Consider the following 20,142-nt stretch of genomic DNA (forward strand, 5'->3'; position numbering starts at 1 on the left):
TCTCCCTTCATGGAGCTTGTGTGTTTTAGTCTCCCTGTCTTCTCTCCACCCTCTAGGACAGCTCAGCTGCAGCCTGTCTTAATCTGGCAGATAAACAGGATTATCCCACCAAGGCTGTTCTCAGCTTTGTAGCAACGACAGGGGATCTTTCACTTGTCTTTTTTTCCCACGGCAGCGTGGGTCGGAGAACCAGGGCCTTTAGATGCAGCCCTTACTGAGTTCACATTAGGACGTTTAGAAAATATTTTATTTTTATCCTACTGACCACATAATTGTTCCATGTCATATATAATACATTAAAACAAAGTGAACTTTAGAGCAAGAATGTTTTTTGGCTCATCATTCCCATTAAGGCTGCATGTCAAGTTCAAGTTCACGGGACTGTCTAGACTCCTGATCCAGACTCCACACTTCTTCATCTACATCTGTCACCATCCCAGCCATGCTCCCTCCTCCCCTCCCTCCCCTTCCCCTCTCCTCCACTCCTTCCCCCATGAAAGTGTCCCAGGCAGCCAGACTGGGGGGGCTCTGTGTTCCGTGGCGTTGCTATGGCAGAGGGGCTGGGGGTTGTTATGGCAGCAGTGGTGGCGGGCCCAGCTATGTGCTGGTGAATGGGACAGCCTGTCAGAGTGTGTGAGACAAGTCCCCCAGGCTCCTGTACAGCTGGGCACAGCGACCTGCCCACCCACCCCCCCCTCACCCACCCATCCTTATCCTTCCATGGCCCCCTCCTGCCCCTCCCACCCCCCAACCTGTCTCCCCCCGAGCCATCCCCCCACCTCCACCCCCACCCGCATACACTCGTCCCAGAGCCTGGGAACATAGGAGCAAAAAGTATTTCACATTCATCAGACTGCTAGCCCTCCCCTTCCTTTCTCCCTCCCTTCCTCCTCTCCTCCCTTTCGTCTGCTTCTCTCCCTAACTCCGTTGCCTACTCACAGCATCTATCCATCTATCAATCCCTACCTCCCTTCCCATCTCTCATGCACTATACCTCCCTACCTCACTGTCTTCTTCCATCCTACCCACCATCCCTCTATTCTTATCTCCATCTTTCTGTCCTTGCCTCCCAAACCCACTCTTTCCCTCCATCCCTCACTCCCTGGGACAGGAGCAGTGCAGCATTGGTAGGCTTCGACAGCTTTGAGCCATGCTCCCATCCTTGGGATCATCCAATCAGGTGTAAGCTCCCAGATCCACATGGAGGGTAAAGATGAGGCTGGGTCTGAGGGAGCACACAGGGGGATGTGTGTATCTGTAACATTTAAATAAACGATGACGATAGGAAGAAAGACAAGGAATGAGCGCGGGAGGGAGAGCATGTGTGTGTATATGTGCCTGTGCGTGTGTGTGTTTTGTTGAGGTCTCATTCAGGTCTGAGGACGTGAATCGAGCATAAAAGGCTGACGATTTGCATAAGCTGCATGCTGTCTGAGGCTGAGGGGGAGCATAAAAAAGAAAAGAGAGAGAGAAAGATCCTGTATTGTGGAGGCAGAAAAAGAAAGAGAGAGTGTTTGAATGAGGGAGAGGGTGAAAATTGTCAGAGAAAGGGTCTGGCAAAGTCTCCCTGTGGGACTCAATTGTCCAGAAACCTCTCTATATATAATTTGGTGAAATTGGTAATGGCGCAGGGCAGACAGCTTCTGCACATGGATTCAGAACTGGAGGAGACATGCAGATAGATTTGTTTAGCTACTGTACTTGTTAAGTGGGTGACAGACTGGAGGAACCAACACTGACATGTCCATGCAAAACATGCAAAATGTGTTCTCAAACATTTAGAGAATTTAGGAAAAAAGCCATTTGATAAAAGTGATTGATTTACATTTTGCATCTGTCATTGTGTGTTCCCAGGCCAAGATGAGGAGGAAGAAGATAATGAAGAGGGAGAAGAAGGGGAAGAGGAGGAGTCACAGAAAAAGGGGGAGGATGAGAAAGAGGAGGAAGAAATGGAGAACATGCTATTTCTGTGCTCTGCCCCATACATAAGTCCACATGAAAAGGACGTTGTGAAGAATCCCTTCATTTGCAGAAGTTGTATAAATAAGAAGCATATGTATTGCACACAGGATGCACTGTCCCATACTAAACAGTATTATTGTAGTCCTATTATATGAAAATGCACACACAAAATGCAGATCCATGTTTTGTGATGGGTCTTTGAGTGGAACTGTAGCAAGGGAAATTCCAGTCACATCTACAAAGATCCTTGACTGTCCCATGCAAATGAGTATCTGCTGTTGTCTGTTATTTAAGGACTGTTGATTTTGCTGTGGTATCAGAGTGGCTATCAGGACAGATCCATCATGTGATGGACATGACTCACTATCTATGGATAGCCTTCAAATCCAACCTTCATATCCAGTTATGTCTCTTTCTATGTGCAATATGTTTGTATTTCAATTCAGCATTGTACAGGCAGAGGAAATGCTGTGAAATTCAATATACGGACACAGATCGAAATAGCCTTCTCATTCACTGAATATTTGATGGACAATTGTGACAGTTCTGCACATTTAAAGGACATGATGAATGTGATGTGTGTGTCTTACTCTTATTATATATATATTTTATTGAGTTGTGATGGTGGTACCCTACATGAATAAATAATATGTTTAGGAATTTGTGATTATTGTTGGTCTTTATTGGATATCAAATGTTTGTAGGCACGATCTTTAGAGTGTGATCTAAAAGGATGTCTGCCAGGACCATGGACAGGTCTCTGAGCTGGGAGGAAACTTATAAACATGACTCTAGTAGCCTACGATTTTTTTTATTATACAAACATGCTTAACAAAAATTCTACAGATACAAATGTTTGAATCCCAATCCATTGTGTGACTGTCAATACCAAAAGCAATCCAAGACTGCTTGTCACATAATTAGTTTGTAAAAGAATGAAAGAATAACAATCATGCTTTGTGTGAAGACTTGAGAAGTTAAAGCAGGAAGACGCAGACCTCCTTCAGATGACTCCGGCTGGTTTGTTTGCAGGATTTAATTATGCCTTAATTGCGAGTATCGCCACTCATTCGACAGTTGACTCCAGACAGCGTCTGAAAACAAGCAGCGCGTGGAGGTCTGTAAAATGCCTTTTTATTACATGGAAATGCAAGCCCACCGAACCACATTTTTCCGAAGAGGATGCGATCGACATGGTTCACTCTATCAGGCTACATTACATAACATGAAGCAAGATGGATTTGTATATTATTAAGGTAAGCGATCAATTAATTTCAGTCCCTTTGCTGGTTTGCATGACATTGCCTCCGTTCGCATCCAACATGAAGCGTCTAGCAACTTATGGCAAGGTCATCTCGTGTCCACGAGAGAATAATTTGGCCAAGAGTTCACTGACACTGGATCTGAGGTTGACCCGAAACATATCCCAGGAGGGCCCTAAAGCGAGGTCGACATACCTCGAATGATGTGAACGTGAATATAACATATATAATATAATGTCAAATGATCTACCATAATTCCAATAACTACGATTAATTTAGTTAGCATTTATTTGCATTTTATTTAGGATAACTAAGATAAATGAGCGGAAAGCACAATATGTCCTCACAACAAAATAAATGTTAAAATACATAGGAATTTCACAGAAAGATATACGACCTATCGTAATTTCACGATATGTCTAATTTCAAAACGAAGATTTGTAAAAGCAATAGCTCCCTCATTAGACTCATATTTCTGTACACCTAGGCTACTTTGTACATGAAAGAACATAGCTGAAGTGGATATACCGCGACTTCGGTAAAAAAAAATCCAAACGTAGGGGGGAAATTATAACAAATACTTATGATAATAGTAAAATAAAAATCTAAACATGGCGAAATCGTACAATCTATAAATTAGCAAATTAATAACACGTAATGCAAATCATGAATTTATGCAATTTATTCTACAGGCTATGTTAGTGGACCAATAAACCATTCAGCAATACAGCTTAAAGAGAAGTTTTTTTTTTTTTTTTTGTACCAGGGACCATAGAATGAGCAAATGGGAAATGAATAGTTCAAGTAAGCCATGATAAACATGTCATGTTGGTTCGGCTGATTGGAGACATCACAAAAAAACTATGAAAGGATTCTTTGTTTACGTTCTCATTCCTCAACACGGCAATTTCCAGACAATTCTGCTCTGGTCACTCACCAGACATGACCTGTCCATTCAAAGGGCAGGGAGGACAGCTTGACCCCTCATTTTGTAAATAATTTGTTGAAAAGCAATTTATTAAGACACCCAACTGCATGGACACAATTTGTTTGACATTTATCATTAAAATATCAAAACAGCAAAAAAGAAAAAGAAAAAAGTTGTATACATTTGTATACAACTTACGAAATGTTGAATATTAAAATACATAATGAATTGACCACAGATCTAAAGGATGAAACTGGGGGGTAGACAGACAGGTACTTGTTAGCTTGCTAGATGTGAGTGTTGCTATGGATCTCCCTAGGGTCCTACAGAACACACAGGGTCAGAGGTCACAACCCAGGTTTAAGTGGGTGGCCCATCTATTCCCCAGTGGCCAATAGGAATGGTCTATTGACGAGAGGGATGTGATTTGAGGATGACAGAGAATGTGTGATCACACTCTGACACATGGTTTTGGACTATGATCCACATTTAATGTCACTATGGAAAAAATTGCTTGACTTTGATGCACAAGCTTTTATTAGAAATAGGTTGCATTGCTATGTTTAGAGATTTTGATAGATGTTTTCTCTAAGTTTGGTCAGTTGTGATTGGACAGAAGGACAGACGGACAGACGGACAGACGGACAGACGGACAGAAGGACAGACGGACAGACGGACAGACGGACAGACGGACAGACGGACAGACGGACAGACGGACAGACAGGCCAAACATCACCAGAAGAACTCCTAAGGAGCAGTTGACTGCCGGTGTTCTGTTTCATGGCACTCGGTGATCGTTTGTATTCATTCATTTGTTCTGCTCAGATTTTCTGCTTGTCATAAGGAGATAGATGGGCCCCATTGTACAGGGAGGCATTGAGGGTCCTCCGACTCACCATTGCTGAGAAATTAATCTTCAGGCATGCCGCAGAGGAACAAAACACTCCTTTGTGTGCGATGGTACGATATGTAAATAAATGAAATACTTGTCGTTACAATTTAGGTTTCTTACATAGCTGCACTCTCAAAGTTGCTTTAGAATTACAATTGCACAGTTGTTGTGGGAAGGCAGACAAGATATCAACACTTTGCCAGACACACCTCATCCTGTCATCAACTCCTATCTGCTCATGTTCTGCAAAACAAATGTATTTCCATAAGAAAATGTTTTGTGTTAACCCCCCCCCCCCCCCCCCCCCCCACTTATAGCAAACTTCATAATGTTCTGTGAGCAATTAATGTCCTAATGCGAAGGAAGAGGAGTCCTAGGATGTCAGAGTGCTACTACGGAACCTCTGAAATCTCCAGCCTGCAGTGATATCAAAACACAATCGTGTACCTTTCTAGCGGCAAGTAGGGAACAGAGAGTGGAGCAGAGAAAACAGCCCTGGCTTTTTACAGACATCATTATTGCCAGCCCACTGAAAGGGGAGCAGGCAGAGCGCAATTAGCTATAGAGCAACTCCCCCCACCATGGAGAGCTACGGATTATTGCCCAATCATTTATGTCTTCCAAGCCAGTGAGCATTAGGGCCTGTAGTCTGTGTTAGCATAAGAATAGAAACAGGCCCTGTGAACTTCCCCGACCTATTGACCCTCCTCCCCAGACATGAATAGCACCACTTTCAGGCTCCCCAGCCTCTCAAACAGGCTTGAACCATGCCTAAAGTCCTAATCATGGTAATTTAATATATCTGAAGCTGCCGGCTGCTTTAGTGGGGCTCCTATATAGTTTGTTTTAGGGCATTCACTGCTTCTCACCTCATCATTACTGATCCTTATTTGGCAAATTTAAGGGGCTGCTATGACACTACAAGTCCCTTTTCATCACCTGAATGAGCCGCGCTTCCATACAATTAGAACGCTTTTTGCTTACTCTTCAGTCTTTTCAGATCAATCTCACAATAAGAGAAAACCTCACTGAGGCTGAAGACCTGCCTCTGTCTGAAGATTCAACATACAGTATGGAGCAAATGATTGAACCGCTATTACGAAAAGCTCTTTCTCTCTTTCTCTCGCACACTCTAACATACTCATGCTAAACAGAAAAAAGACCAAATGAAAGGTAGCATAGGCTATGCAAAAAAAGGAGATAAAGAAAGTACACAGTACATACATAAAATATATAAAGTGCACACTACTACATACAGAAAAAAAGAGATAGAGCAAGAAAGACAATTGGGAGAGACAGAATGAGGACATAACAAAAAGCAGTAGCAAAGTTGGCTTGAAACATTGCTTGTTCCAGAGAAAGAAAGATAGTGTGTGTAATAGTGAAAGAGGGGGAGAAAGATACGAAGGTAGAGAGAAAAAGAGAAATCTCCAGATTATATCAAGTTATGAACAGTGCCCCACACAGCCAGAGGAACTGAAGGATCAAACGGTACCTTAAAGACAGGGTTAAGGGATGAGATTTGTTTCTGTCTAGGAGCAGAGGCGACCTCCTCAGGAAAGAAGCGGCATTCCTCACTGCTTGGCAGCCCACAAAGCCTCCGAGACAAGTCACGCAAATGAGCTTTCACACTCACGTGGACAGGGGGCCTGGGGAGTCATCTGGGCACGGGACCCTGACTCTTAGTAGTATAGCCCATAGCTTCTTCGCTGTGCTGTCCATATGTAGGCCCACGATTGTGTGCACAGCCCTAACGCTTGATAATAGTGACCCCAAAAAGTCAGACAACTCACCAGCACCAGAACGTTATATTTGACCATGAAGTCTAAAGTTGTCGGAAGTTTAAACTGCCTTGGACTGTCTTTTCCATTCAGCAGCCCAGACTGTGCAGCTTTATTAACTGCAGACCTTATGGTCAAGCCTATCCTCGCGGTATACTGTGTATGGCTAGCGCTACCTCAAACGTGGCCCTATTACTTTGATTTACTGTTGTCGCATAAAGCAATCTGCTCAAAATCAATTCATCTTTATAAGGCTTTATTAAAATATACGATGTTCTTTTGTGTAATTTCATTTTAGAAATTATCTTGCTGCTCCGCTGCAACAGCTTTTACCTCATAGTGGAACCCTTTATACATAATTACTCCTTCAACGCTGCCAGCTACACTGGTAATGCACCCGGTCAACAACAAGGTGGGATGTTTGGCAAGTGGCCAGGACTAAAAGCCTGGTATTTGTCAAGAGAAACACTCACACACATTACACTCTTGACATACATTTAGAACATTCACTTAATAAAAGTAATTCATAAAATCGTGGTCTATTGTGCCTTAATAACAAAACAAAAAATATGAAGAACATATTCTTGGGCTTGAGGAAAAGTATGTGGACCCAAGTCTCTTCTATTCCAGTTATGTAATAAAGAGGGGAATGACTTCCATGAAACGAACTGGGTTTTGTGGTAATGTTCAGAGTTGCATCTTGCTCAACAACTTCTCAAAACAGAAATGAATTATATTGCCAATGCCATCCGAAATGCCGAAATGCATATGAAAAGCTGATTTTAAGGCACACATGCAAGAACACGCACGCGCATAGATCAAGTGTGGTTGCTGTCCAATGCAATGTGGTGCTGAATCCTGTCTGCGTAGGTACCAATAAACAAAATTCCCCTTCCAAACAAAAACACTTGCAATAGCGTTCAACACTAGGCCATGCATAGATTTACAACAATAACAATCACATATATTCATAATCTGATCAATTTCTCAAACTTTTTTGTTCTGAATGGCAGCGTCCCAAACCAACGATTTTAAGTCGGAGGCAAATCACGCAATAGGTTGCACAGCCGCCTTTATAGCTATACTTTACATTACTTAGTCCAGGAGTTGCGTGGAATATTCCAGCTGGCCCCGTGTTCTCGATTTAATAACATTAGCCGAGAAATAGTTAGCCTACAGCCTCTGCTGTAACTTGCAGTGTTGCAGCGCAGTGCTACATTGTCATTTTGATTCCTACCAGTCCAACTGGAATCTTGAATTTACCAATAGGCTATAAGATTCATATCAAATGAAAAATGTTCTAAAACATTGAGTAGCGAAACTGAGATGATCAAATATTTTCTATGGTTTCATTGTGAAGAAGAACAAAGTCAATGTTTCTGGAGTTGACAGATTGGACTTGCTCTGATCTCGGCCGTCAAAAATAGACCGAGTCTATCAGTTGGTATCTCCGACTGACAGTCACTCAGCTGTATCAATATTATAAAACATTGCTTTCACAATGACATAAGATAAGATACAGCGCTTTAAAGTTTGAGCTATAAAGTCTATAGCTAATGTCATATCATGATTTAATATTTCTGAAGAGATAGGAGACTAAATGGCTAGTGTCTCATAGGCATGTTTTAATTAGGCATCGAAAATTATATTTCAGTCCTGGAAGAATCGAAAATGTAGCCAATTGCATATGTTGTTCATTCTTTTCGATTTGTATTCAAAGCTGCAACTTTAGGGATGAGATTTTAACATAAAAGTAGGCTTCAACAATAAATACATTAATTCTGTTAAAGTTGTCCTTGACCCAAACGTATCCAATCCTACGAACTAAAAAAATATAGAGATATATGAATTTGATTAATACTAGTACTTGTTTTTGGGTTTAGTCTCACGAAAACCTCTGACTGCATTTACAGCATACATTAGAAAGGATTTTTAGTTTGAAAATTATAGCCTAAAGAAATATTCTCCAAGGATGTGTAGAGTCACTTTAAAGTAATCCCCAAAAAACTATTGCTACTCTAAATGTCATTATTATTATTATTTAACCAACTGTTGGTTAAAGCGTTCTTACGGTTGTTTGTCTTGTTATATTGTGATGTAACAACTAACTTTTGACTAATACAGATGAACTATTCAAAACAAGGATGTGGGATGTTTTCCTTCCATTATTGTCACTTAGCGCTATAGATGTCCATTTAAATCCGTGGTATATAAGTGAAATTATTATACTCATATTTTTTATGACATTTTATTTAAATTATTCTTCAATGCAGTCTTTGAATCGAATGTGGGGCTATTGCTTATCATAATTTTGTATCTGGTTGAATAGCTGCAGGCATGTGCAATTAGCCTTTTTCTCACGAGTGTTTCGAAAATGTGATATGTATTTTACGTCATGTAACATGACGTAAATTTCAGATTATAGGAAGACTCTATATTATTCTGCGCAGAGAGCCTGGGCAATTTACTGCGCCATGCCTATTAGTAGTGGCTTAGAGTTCGGCTCTAGAAGTACATTCTAATTCCATTTCTGCCTACTTTCTTCTCTTCTTTAAGGCTGTGAGCAGAGTAGCCACAAATGAATAAACTGTTCGTCTGGAGATGGGAGATCTGACTTTCCTACACTCACTGTGAGCGCCACTCACGCAGGTACCAATGCAAATTTTCCACTGTGTGGTTAGTTCACAGAGGCTTCCATTCACTGCAGTGTTTAAGGGTATATTGGTGATGTGAGGAGGAGTTCATGTTGATAGAGGAGGAAGTCACACAGTGGAGCAATCGTCCTAAGAGAGGATGAGAGTGAGAACAACAGAGAGATGGAGAGAGAGAGAGAGAGAGAGAGAGAGAGAGAGAGAGAGAGAGAAAGAGAGAGAGAAGAGAGAGAGAGAGAGAGAGAGAGAGAGAGAGAGAGAGAGAGAGAGAGAGAGAGAGAGAGAGAGAGAGAGAGAGAGAGGAGAGAAAGAGGACAAAAGATATTGAGGAAAAGGGTGTAAGAAGGGAGGGGGGGGGTGCTGGTGCTTGGGGTGGGACAGCTACAGCATGCTAATAAATTCAGGCCCTAGCACGTCCAGCACCACTGCCTGGACTCCCACAACAAGAACTGACTTGAGAACTGACTATCCCCCTCTCATTCTCTCTAAAAGGTCTGGAAATAAATGGGAGGAACAGGGTAAGCCCTCCATTATGCCTGGGTGGGTGTGAGGATGCCACAACAGTTCTCTTGCCTTCAGTCAGACTGGTTTTCCCCTGGCAGACTGGAGGAATCCCTGATGAGAGTTGTAGAGTCTAAAGGGGGACATTGTGCAGATATGCCCATGAAACGTTCGGTATAAAAAAGGACATGCTTTTAGTAAGGACTTTATGTTTGTTTCTGAAGCTACCTCAAGGAAAGAACTGCCTGTGAAATCTTTGTCTGCATTGACCTGTGAACTCTTGAACTTTGTGAATGATTAAAACATTAAGTTATTGAATTTACATATAAATTATGTTACTGACTAACAGCTCCGTAGTAATTCAGGCAAACCACCATTTTAAATCCACTTCATGTCTCTTATTAATAGGAAGAAACAAAAATATTGTGACCATTTCTACATAAACATGATTTCAATTATGTATGTTTAATTTGTATGTGCATGCACACCGTTATCTACATGGCCCATTAAACACTGGAGGACCAACCTCATCGCCCCCCCCCCCCCACACACACACACACACACACACTCCAACACACACACATACACACCTGGAGATGTTAACATGTATATCTTGTCAAAGCAGGAAGCAGCAGAGGCAGGAGTCTGTGTGATGCAGCCTGAGCTGGCACCAGCTGACCTGCTACTGCCCCTCTTACCTCGGCTGCAACATGCTAGTAGAAGGTTGGGTATCTAAACTATTCCAAAATAAATATATCAAGTTGTATATACATGTATTGTGTTGAGAATGTAGACTTTAAAAAAAAGAATTAAGTTTTGTATGAATGTATTGGGTTAGGAATTGACACTGTTCTACAGTAAAATGAAATAATAAAGCTGCACATGAATGTATTGGGTTACGAATGTAGACTGTTCTAAAATAGGCTAATAAAGTTGTATATGAATAAATTGTGTTGGTAATGTAAATCGTTCCAAATGAACTAAAAAAGTAGTCTTTAAAATGTATGTATTGCCCGCAGCATCCTGAGGCGCAGATGCATGCAGCCCGTCTGTGCCACAGTGGCACCATCTGCTGGTAACACCTGTCTCAGCCTCTCCATCCTCTAGATGTGTCAGCCTCGCCAGGTTGTACAGTAGGTGTTTGGGGAGCAAGGGATTTGTCTTTCTAATGATACTTCTTGAGATATTCCTTCATTATTTGATCAGTATTTGTCATGAATGAAATAAACATGTTTTCATTTGACAGTGTTTTCCCTTGTATTGCTTTTTGTTAGTTTTTGCCAATATTTTCTTTTCATATTCTCCTTCTTTCTCTTGCTCTCTCTCACATTTACATTTACATTTACATTTAGTCATTTAGCAGACGCTCTTATCCAGAGCGACTTACAGTAAGTACAGGGACATTCCCCCGAGGCAAGTAGGGTGAAGTGCCTTGCCCAAGGACACAACGTCAGTTGGCATGACCGGGAATCGAACTGGCAACCTTTGGATTACTAGCCCGACTCCCTCACGGCTCAGCCAACTGACTGTGTGTGTGTGCATGATTTACATGCACACACACACACATTTTCTGTCTCGCTATCTCTCTCCCTCCATTTGTTTCGCCGCCTCACACACATACTGTATACACACAAACACACAAACACAACACAAAGACCCACGCTAACAAACCAACAGAGCTGTGTGGCCCTCGCTCTAAAGGTAGCATGCCTGGCTACCATAATGAGTTTAACAACAAGTTCTCTGTTAAGACTTCCCGCACTCCATAAACATTAGCAGTCAGAGCAAAGGGCCTCAGTTTGTCCATCTCCCACCCTCAATGCTCTGCATTGTTTCTGTTCATTTGGATGCCTGATGAGTTGGGAGGATAAGGGCCAGATGAACATTCTCCCAGAGACAGAGACGGACCTCGTCCAGAGACAAGGAGCCTCTCAGACTGTGGGACTCTGATCCCGGCAGCGTCGACAGAACGCGGAGCCCTGAGAACAGAACTCGGAGCAAGACAGACAAAGCTCACGTCCCTCCCTCCGTCCCCCGCTTTTGCTCCAATCAGAGCTTCTAATTACCACTGAATGTCCTTGGAGAGACTGCAGATCAAATAGTAGCAATTATCTGTTTGGGCTTTGATGAGGTGGGCTCCCATGCATTCATGTGGCTGCACATTTAATAAACAGGAATGTGAGTCCCTGCTCAAAGAGAGCTGGCAGACTGGTGTCGTGAGGACTTTTCTGCTAACACAACACTCCTCTGATGAAGGTACCTTGAGTTCTGGAGCATGTCACACACATTTCAGAACACTGTGATCCTCAAAAGAAAATGTTTTATTTTTAGTGATTTATAGACTGTATACATGTAATGTACATACAGATGTATTTATAAGGTAAGTGTGTATATAATGATTTAGGATATTATTTTTTATGCCAAAGAATTTCATTGTTCAGAAATACCTTATGGTTTACTTTTCACTTGAAAATTAAAACACTTAGACTTTGACTAATGATGATGGAACATTGTAAATGTACATTGTACATGCATTAATGTGAAACACAAAATAATGTTCTTTTAGTTTGTTTATGGTCGCATTGTTGACCAATATGCTTTGTGTCATAATATATGACGTGCTCACACACACAAACTCGAATGCACTCATACAAATACACAAGTACACACAGACACAGACACACACACACATACACACACACACACAGGGGCAGGGTATGCCAGTGGCCCAGAGAGAGGCAGGGTGTGTGCCAGCGTCTGGGAGAGAGGCAGGGTGTGTGCCAGTGGCCTTGAAGGGCAGGTTGTGGACATCAGGTTTTGTGAGACCCTGACAGGATGTGACAGCACAGCTCTCACTCACACAGCCTCGTATTTTGGTTCATTTTTCTGCCTTCCTCATTTACAATGGTTCAGTGGAGATTTCTTTATTTTCAAGGCAGACAATGGTTTCTTTCTTTCTCTCGTTCCCTCCGATTCCCTCTCTCTCACACACACACACACAACACTTGCTGGCAGACGCACGCTCGCTCGCTGTCGCACTCATTTTTATGGTAATTAATGACATCACTGTGTGTGTGTGTTTGCCTGTGAGGGGGGGGGGGGTGCGTTTGTTTTCTGAGTGGACCGTGGGAACCGGGATCTCTCCAGGGTGGCGAGTCAGGGGCTCCAACAATACACACGCTGTCTCTTTTCACCCAAACACCCACCCCTCCTCAGAGAACACTCACACACCCCTCTTTCCCCGCTCCCTCCCTCCCTCCTTCTCCCCTGCTCTCCTTGCCTCCAATGCACTTGTCTGTTTTTGCAGTGTGAGTAGGTTGCCCCCTGTCTGCCTGCCTGTGAACTGCAAGCAGTGCAGCTGAAACCCTCTGAAAGCAACTCAACTAAGCTGTCAAGAGTAAAGGCTGTTTCAATACTGACTTAATATTAGAGTAGAAAGTCTAGATAAAAAGTCATTTATATTATGATGGGTTTCCAAAGTCCAGAAATCACCCAATGGAGTTATAGGTTTGAATGTTCTAGATTTAAAATCTAGCTTTTGTAGAACAGTTTTCTGTTCTACAAAAAGTAGCAGTAAAGAGTGGAAGATTTATCCATGTTAGTTGTAAATCATCATTGTCATCATTTTGACATACTTAATCCTGTAACATTTACAAAATCCTGTTTGCAACCTCACCACTGCCCAGAGGACAAAGGATCAGGGTGTTGACATCCACGTCCGATCAAATCTGAAATTCATTCCCACGCATTGGGTGACATGCAACAGCTATTGGGCCCTCCACAACATCAGCCCACTGGCAAAGAATGACATCTAACCTCGATGTCTGGAACCCCATTGAAGCTGTCATACCTCCAGCCACTCACTGTGCATCCCCCCCCATCCACCCTCGCCCCGCCTTCCCCTGGTCCAGAGTCTGTGCCTCAGTGAAGACAGGCATGTACTCTGCTTTTTGTCCCTGACAGTCAGCCAGACCACAGCTTCATAAACCTCTACTCCCACGCCTCTCACTCTGCATACATCTGCATGTGTCACTGAATATGCATGTCTGGTGGTAAGAAGGGGCCACCAGGGGCCACTTTCAGGTTTTCTCCCAACTCCACAGGGACGCTGTGGGCAGTAGCGGGCCCTTTCTGTCTCTCTCGCTCCCTTTCATCTCTCCGCCAGTCACTGCTGGACAGTCCGACCGCCCACAGACAGGCCCCTCCCCTCTCATTTGCATGCATAAGAATGTGTTAGGAAGGATATACCAGCTGTCTGTACAGAAAATGCTGTAGGATTCTAGGAAAATCCAGACACAGTCAAAGCATCTTGTAGATCTCGAAGGCTTTTAGGTATTGTGTCACTTCAGTCATTGCATCTTGATTGGCCTGCCTTACAGAGCAACCCGGTATGCTTGAATTATTGTAAAAACAAGTGTCAGGTTCATCAACCTTCCTGAGACATGGCTGGTGTACCTGGAGAGAGACAAGGGGCTTCTCTGTGTACTGAACAGTCTCCACAGACTCTAACTGGATGACAAGTGACAATTCCCGGACCATCCCCTGGCTGTGAAAGAATGTGTGCTTTCACTGAAGAGTCAAGCAGGCCCACCCTGACGGACTCACCCACTCCAACTCATTCAAAGATACAGCATGTGTGTCTGTGTGTGTCAGTGAGTGTGGGTGTGAGTGAGTGAGTGAGTGAGTAAGTATGTGTGTGAGTGAGTGTATGTGTGCGTGAGTGTGTGTGTGTGTGTGTGTGTGTGTGATTGCCACCCAGCAGGTTCCAGGTCCCCCAGGGGCAGGAGGCCATCGTGAGGCAGGCAGGGAAATGTCAATCATGGCTCCTGTCGGACAGAGATGTCTCGCCGGGCAGAACAATACAGCCAGACCCAGGCGCATGCACTTTCCAGCTCTTCGCCTTGCCTAGCAACCAACCTGCAGTGAGAGAGAGGCACCATCCCTAGCAACAGAAGCCTGGCAATAGAAAGGCCTAACGCCTTAGCAACGGGGCCCTGCAGCGATGCAAGGGCCTTCTCTATGCCCGACTGAAAAGGCCTCTTTATTTGTCTAGTGTGAAGTATGTCTGATGGCCTGGCTAGGACAACCCTGGTGTGCCAAGTCTCTTATCCCAGGTGCAAAAGAGAGAGGGGAAACTTGGAAGATAATATCATAACTAATCAGTAGTTTTTTTCTATGGAAGTTGGAAGATGGAAAGGTCGTCTATAGAAGAATAATGTTTCAGTGTAACAGACAATCATTCACGTTCAGGATTATTAGCACCCTGTTCAGGGAAAGAGATGTACCATTAACTATGGTCAAGAAGAGATTTCTGAGTTCTGAGAAACTTAACTGAGCTAAATTAGTCTGAAAAGCTTCCCAAAGTGGTGCCTTACAGCCCATATGAGTAATACCCCGGATGGTCCGACAGAAAGGTCATGAGCTGTCATTGTCTTCAAACCACTTCTCTTTGTCTGGCAGTCTGGTTGAATTTTTGAGGATTGTTTTATTTGTGCCATCTCTGCTCTCTTGCACATGTCTCTTCCTCTCTATGTCTGTCTCCCTTTCATCATCTCTCTCTTTCTCTCGCTTCCTCTCTATTTGTATCCCTTTCTCTCAGTCTCCCTCTCACTCTATCTCTCTCTATCTATATTTCTTTATTTATCTTTTTCTCACTCCCTTGCTCCTTCTCTTCCTCCTCTGTTAAGTAGCCAGTATTTTTTCTCTAGCCAGTGAAGGGGAATAATTTAAGTGTTCCTGTCTGTTAAAAGGGGGATTGATTAAAGGAGGCTGTCAATCAGTTTCTTCCGATCCATTAGTCAGGATCAGCGGTGCACTGGGCTGGGAGGCACGCCTTGCATTCAGGTCCTCAAACCCCTCATTATCAGCAACCCTAGTCTATTCCGTTAGAAACACACACTCACACACACTCACACACATACACATGCACACACACACACACACAAACAGATGATCGACCAGCTGTTCTCCACTTCTGACCACTGCAAAAAGCCGACATCAAGGATCTGAACTAGTGTTCAAAACAATAACAAACACCGGAACTAGTTTGTGTTCTTGTTTCTCACACCTGATTTATCAACGCAAGTCAACTTATACAGCTGAATAAACACAGAAATGTGTCTGACGCAGTCCCTCCAAAGTGACTGTCAAGATCCTGTTCCCGGCCTGAAATACTGCATGAATCTGCTCTCAGAACACCGGAGAGCCACAAATCACTCTGACAGCTTCGAAATACAAGCCGTCGTGGTGAATCATCTCTCCGTCATCACACAACAAGTCTGAGTGGTGCTGGGAAACGTGGTCCCCCAACATTGGACATGCAAATTAATTTTGGGCTCACAATTCAACATACTGGTATACGTTCAACAGTAGGACAACAAGTGTTTACAGCATACTTCATTCATCCTATGTTAAGGTACTTCTGCCTGGAGCCTCAAGAGAGAGTGATGGTGCTGCACAGTATAGTACAGGAATATGCAGTAAAACTTGGCCCTATGAAGTAATATTGATAGGGACTGTTGAGGTTGGCCATGGCTTACGGCTTTGATCCTCTGCCAGGGAACCACCGCAGGGCACATGGTGTTAATTACTGTAACATCCAAATAAGGTGGGTGACATTCCAGCTTGTATTCATCATACCATCATAGCATCATACCGCAGAACAGTTTGGCCACTTCACACACACTCTGGCATCAACCTGTCACACTTTGCACAAGACCTAATTACTGGCTGGTTGCTCCGCACTCCAGGGTTCACAGCAAAAGCTGCGGCCAGTTACGGCCATTCACAGCAGCTTCACAAGACCCGGGGTCAGTTATGGTCTTTCTCACCATTGATCTCTGCGTCAGCCTGCTTTTCCAACAAAGAAAATGATTTGGCTGACTGATTATCGGCTCTTTAATCAGAGGCTGGCCCTGCCCCCTGCTTTCCCGCTGAGATTTTAGTCCAGATGCAGGTGGGGCACCTAATTGGCTAAACCTTTCAGCTCTGACCATTCTCACATCCTTGTAAAGGAGCCAGTTCACTTTCACACCAGCAGCGATGAGACTGCTTTGTGTGTGAATCAAAGTCGGGTCGAGCTCTGGCCCTTACTCTGGTGTCTATACAGAGTCACCCCATCCACCAGCCAATCAGATACTAACACATAGACCCTCGAAACATGCTTGCATCCCAGTGTTCAGCTGGTGTGTGGACATTTAATTAAGAAATGAGAGTTGTGATGACAATGATAGAGGAATGGAGGAGGAAGAACTCTTGAACTCTTACAGGTGTTTATAGCTACAGCTGAACCAAGCAACCACGCCTTGTGACAGAGCCTGGAATCCAGCAGTGCTGCAAAATCAGGTTTCAGAGATACACAGACTGGTTAGTTACAAAGGGAGAAGAGACAGGTGTGCTGCTGTGGCACTGTGCCAACCAGTACTGAAAAGTTTAGACGTCTTTATACAGTACATTCTGACATGGGTCCCTCTGTAGAAACACACAATAGGAAGATGCAGAGCATTCGGATTGTGTAACATGGTCTACTCCCCTCATCCTCTCGTCTCCTTCTAGGGGAGCAATTGAACATCCATCACAATAAATAGAAGCAGCAGCTATCTTTTAGTTATATTCTTCTCTCGTCACCATGGGTATGGAGCAGATCACATTACTTTATAGAAGGAGAACGTAGAGTTCTCCTCAGTGTTCCGCTCGCCCACGAGGAGCCTCTATTACAGGTCCACCTGGGAGAGGCGGCCATTGTCTGTCATTAGTGAGTGCAGGCTGGCTGACTAGGACGAGGCTCTCGAGGAGCAGGGCGATGATGAGTCCTATTTAGTCCAGAGGAGGCCCCTGATAGCTCCATTCAGAGGCCAGGGGAGGCCAGTGTGAAACCCGCCGGCAGACCAGAGACTGTGTCACACACATCTATCAGACCAGATGGAACTTGCAGCCTGCCCCAATCAGCTCACAAAAATGATATAATTGGCAGGTCAGGAGGGGAGAGGGACACCACCTTTGGAGATCTCAACCCCCCCCCCCTTCTCTTTCCTACACTCCAGCCCATTCTACCACACTCCAGCCTCGTTGATTGTAAGGACCCCAACCCCACCCCCTCTGTACTCCTCACCCCGTTTTCCTCCTCCAACAACAGGCCAATTTGTCCCCCCAGTTCTCCGGTGCCCCCAGCCCCCGCTGTGTTATTTAGCCCCTCTCCTGCACTCCAATGGCAGGTACTGATTAGAGAACAGCCCCCCCTCTCGCAAAAGCCCCCTCCTTCCCGTCAACCTTTAATCTGATTACAGGCTTTCTACAGCCTTTCAGATGGGGCCAGCCCCCCCGGGGGACAATGGGGATTTGAGTGGTTTCACACACACTCCCAGGGTCATGTGATCCAGGAGAGCTCCTTCCATTCTCTCCCAGTGCTGGTGTGTAAGTGTATGTGCGTAGTCTGGCGTATGTCTGTGTGTGTCTGTGTATGAGTGTAGGTGTGAGTGTGTGTAGTGTATAGTATGTGTATGTAGTGTGTGCACTACTGCGGTCCCTGCCCACCTGCCTGTGCTCTTCACACTGGGGATTAACGTGGACATCTCTGTTACAGTCCCACCCTTCCTCTCTCACTTCCCTCCCCCACCGTTACCCCCCCCCCCCCCCCCCCCGCCCCCCCCCCCCCCATGGCCTTGTTTGATTAGTTAGGAGAAGAGATTTGACCCTTGCACCCTCTCACTTTCTCTCCAGGTCCTTCATAATTGTTGAGGCCCCAGTGGCACCCTCCTCCTCTGGCTCTTTCTCCCCCTTGTCCTTCTCCTCTGTCTGCAAAAGCTTGGCTAACCAGAGAAATAGGCCCCTTCCTTTCTCCAAACATCTCTCCAAACTTCTCTCCATACCTCTCTCCGTACCTCTCTCCCAATAAGTGACCTGACAGTAGTCAGTAGAGCATGTACTCAAACAAGTCCCATCAGTACCATCCTGCACAGCTAAGTATTTTGGAACCATCTGAAGTTGCTGGTCCAGTCTTCTCTCGGTAGTGGCAGTGTTCAAGTTGATTTATGGAAGTTAAGTGATAACCTTGGGGTTTAAGCCATTTATGACCTATTCATCCGGTCACCCTGAGACCGTTGCACTCAATAGAGCTAGCCTTCAACTGTCAGAGGCCACAAAGCCTCTGTCCTGCCTGTGTGTTTAGACTTCATTATGTCACGGTGATTGGTCAGGAAATGACCCTATTGACAGTTCTGTCCGGGACTGACAGGGAATAATCACCATGACAATGCAAAAGGCTGGGTGGGGTGGACTGAAATGACCACAGGGAATTCCTCCCCCCCTCCAGCCTTGATTAGATCTGCCCAGCCCCTCTCTTTAGCCTGCCACAACCCACTCATTTGCCCTGATGACAGGGGCCTGATCTGGACTACTACCTGGAGATATGTTGCAAACGAGTCAGATTCAGATCCAGATTCAACTCCAGATTCAGATTCAGATTTCAACTGAGGGTCATCTCTGACAGGGACAGTCACCTCTAGTTACCTCTTTCTAACATCTTATCTATAAACAGAATCTTTGGCAGGCATAAGTGATATCTATCTGTAGAGGAAGCACCACAGTTATTCCATCAAACGTTCCGCAGAACTATGAATAGAGCAGCATTCTCATGGAGAGAGAACTATCCATCCAACAATTCAGATCAGTATGCACTGCTACAGAACAAGGTATCTCAAAGTAGGGTGACAGAGAGAAGGAGAGAGATGTTGTTGGGGTGACAGAGAAAGAGAGAGAGATATGTTGTTGTGGTGACAGAGAAAGAGAGAGATATGTTGTTGTGGTGACAGAGAAAGAGAGAGAGATATGTTGTTGGGGTGACAGAGAAAGAGAGAGAGAGATATGTTGTTGGGGTGACAGAGAAACAGAGAGAGATATGTTGTTGGGGTGACAGAGAAAGAGAGAGATATATGTTGTTGGGGTGACAGATAAAGAGAGAGAGATATGTTGTTGGGGTGACAGCGATGGATCTGTCCTTTCACCTCTTCCCACCAACAGACTTGACTTGTAGTAGAATTAACAGAAGAATCTGACCCCAAAACTCAAACCATTGACCTCATTTGACCTGTTTGTAACTCTCTTATAAATCAATCAATCTCTTACTATGAATCAATAGCTGCCTGGAGGTACTGCAGAGGTTGGGGTA

The sequence above is a fragment of the Osmerus mordax genome, chromosome 13 (genome assembly GCF_038355195.1).
Source record: "Osmerus mordax isolate fOsmMor3 chromosome 13, fOsmMor3.pri, whole genome shotgun sequence".
In the NCBI taxonomy this organism is placed as follows: Eukaryota; Metazoa; Chordata; class Actinopteri; order Osmeriformes; family Osmeridae; genus Osmerus; species Osmerus mordax.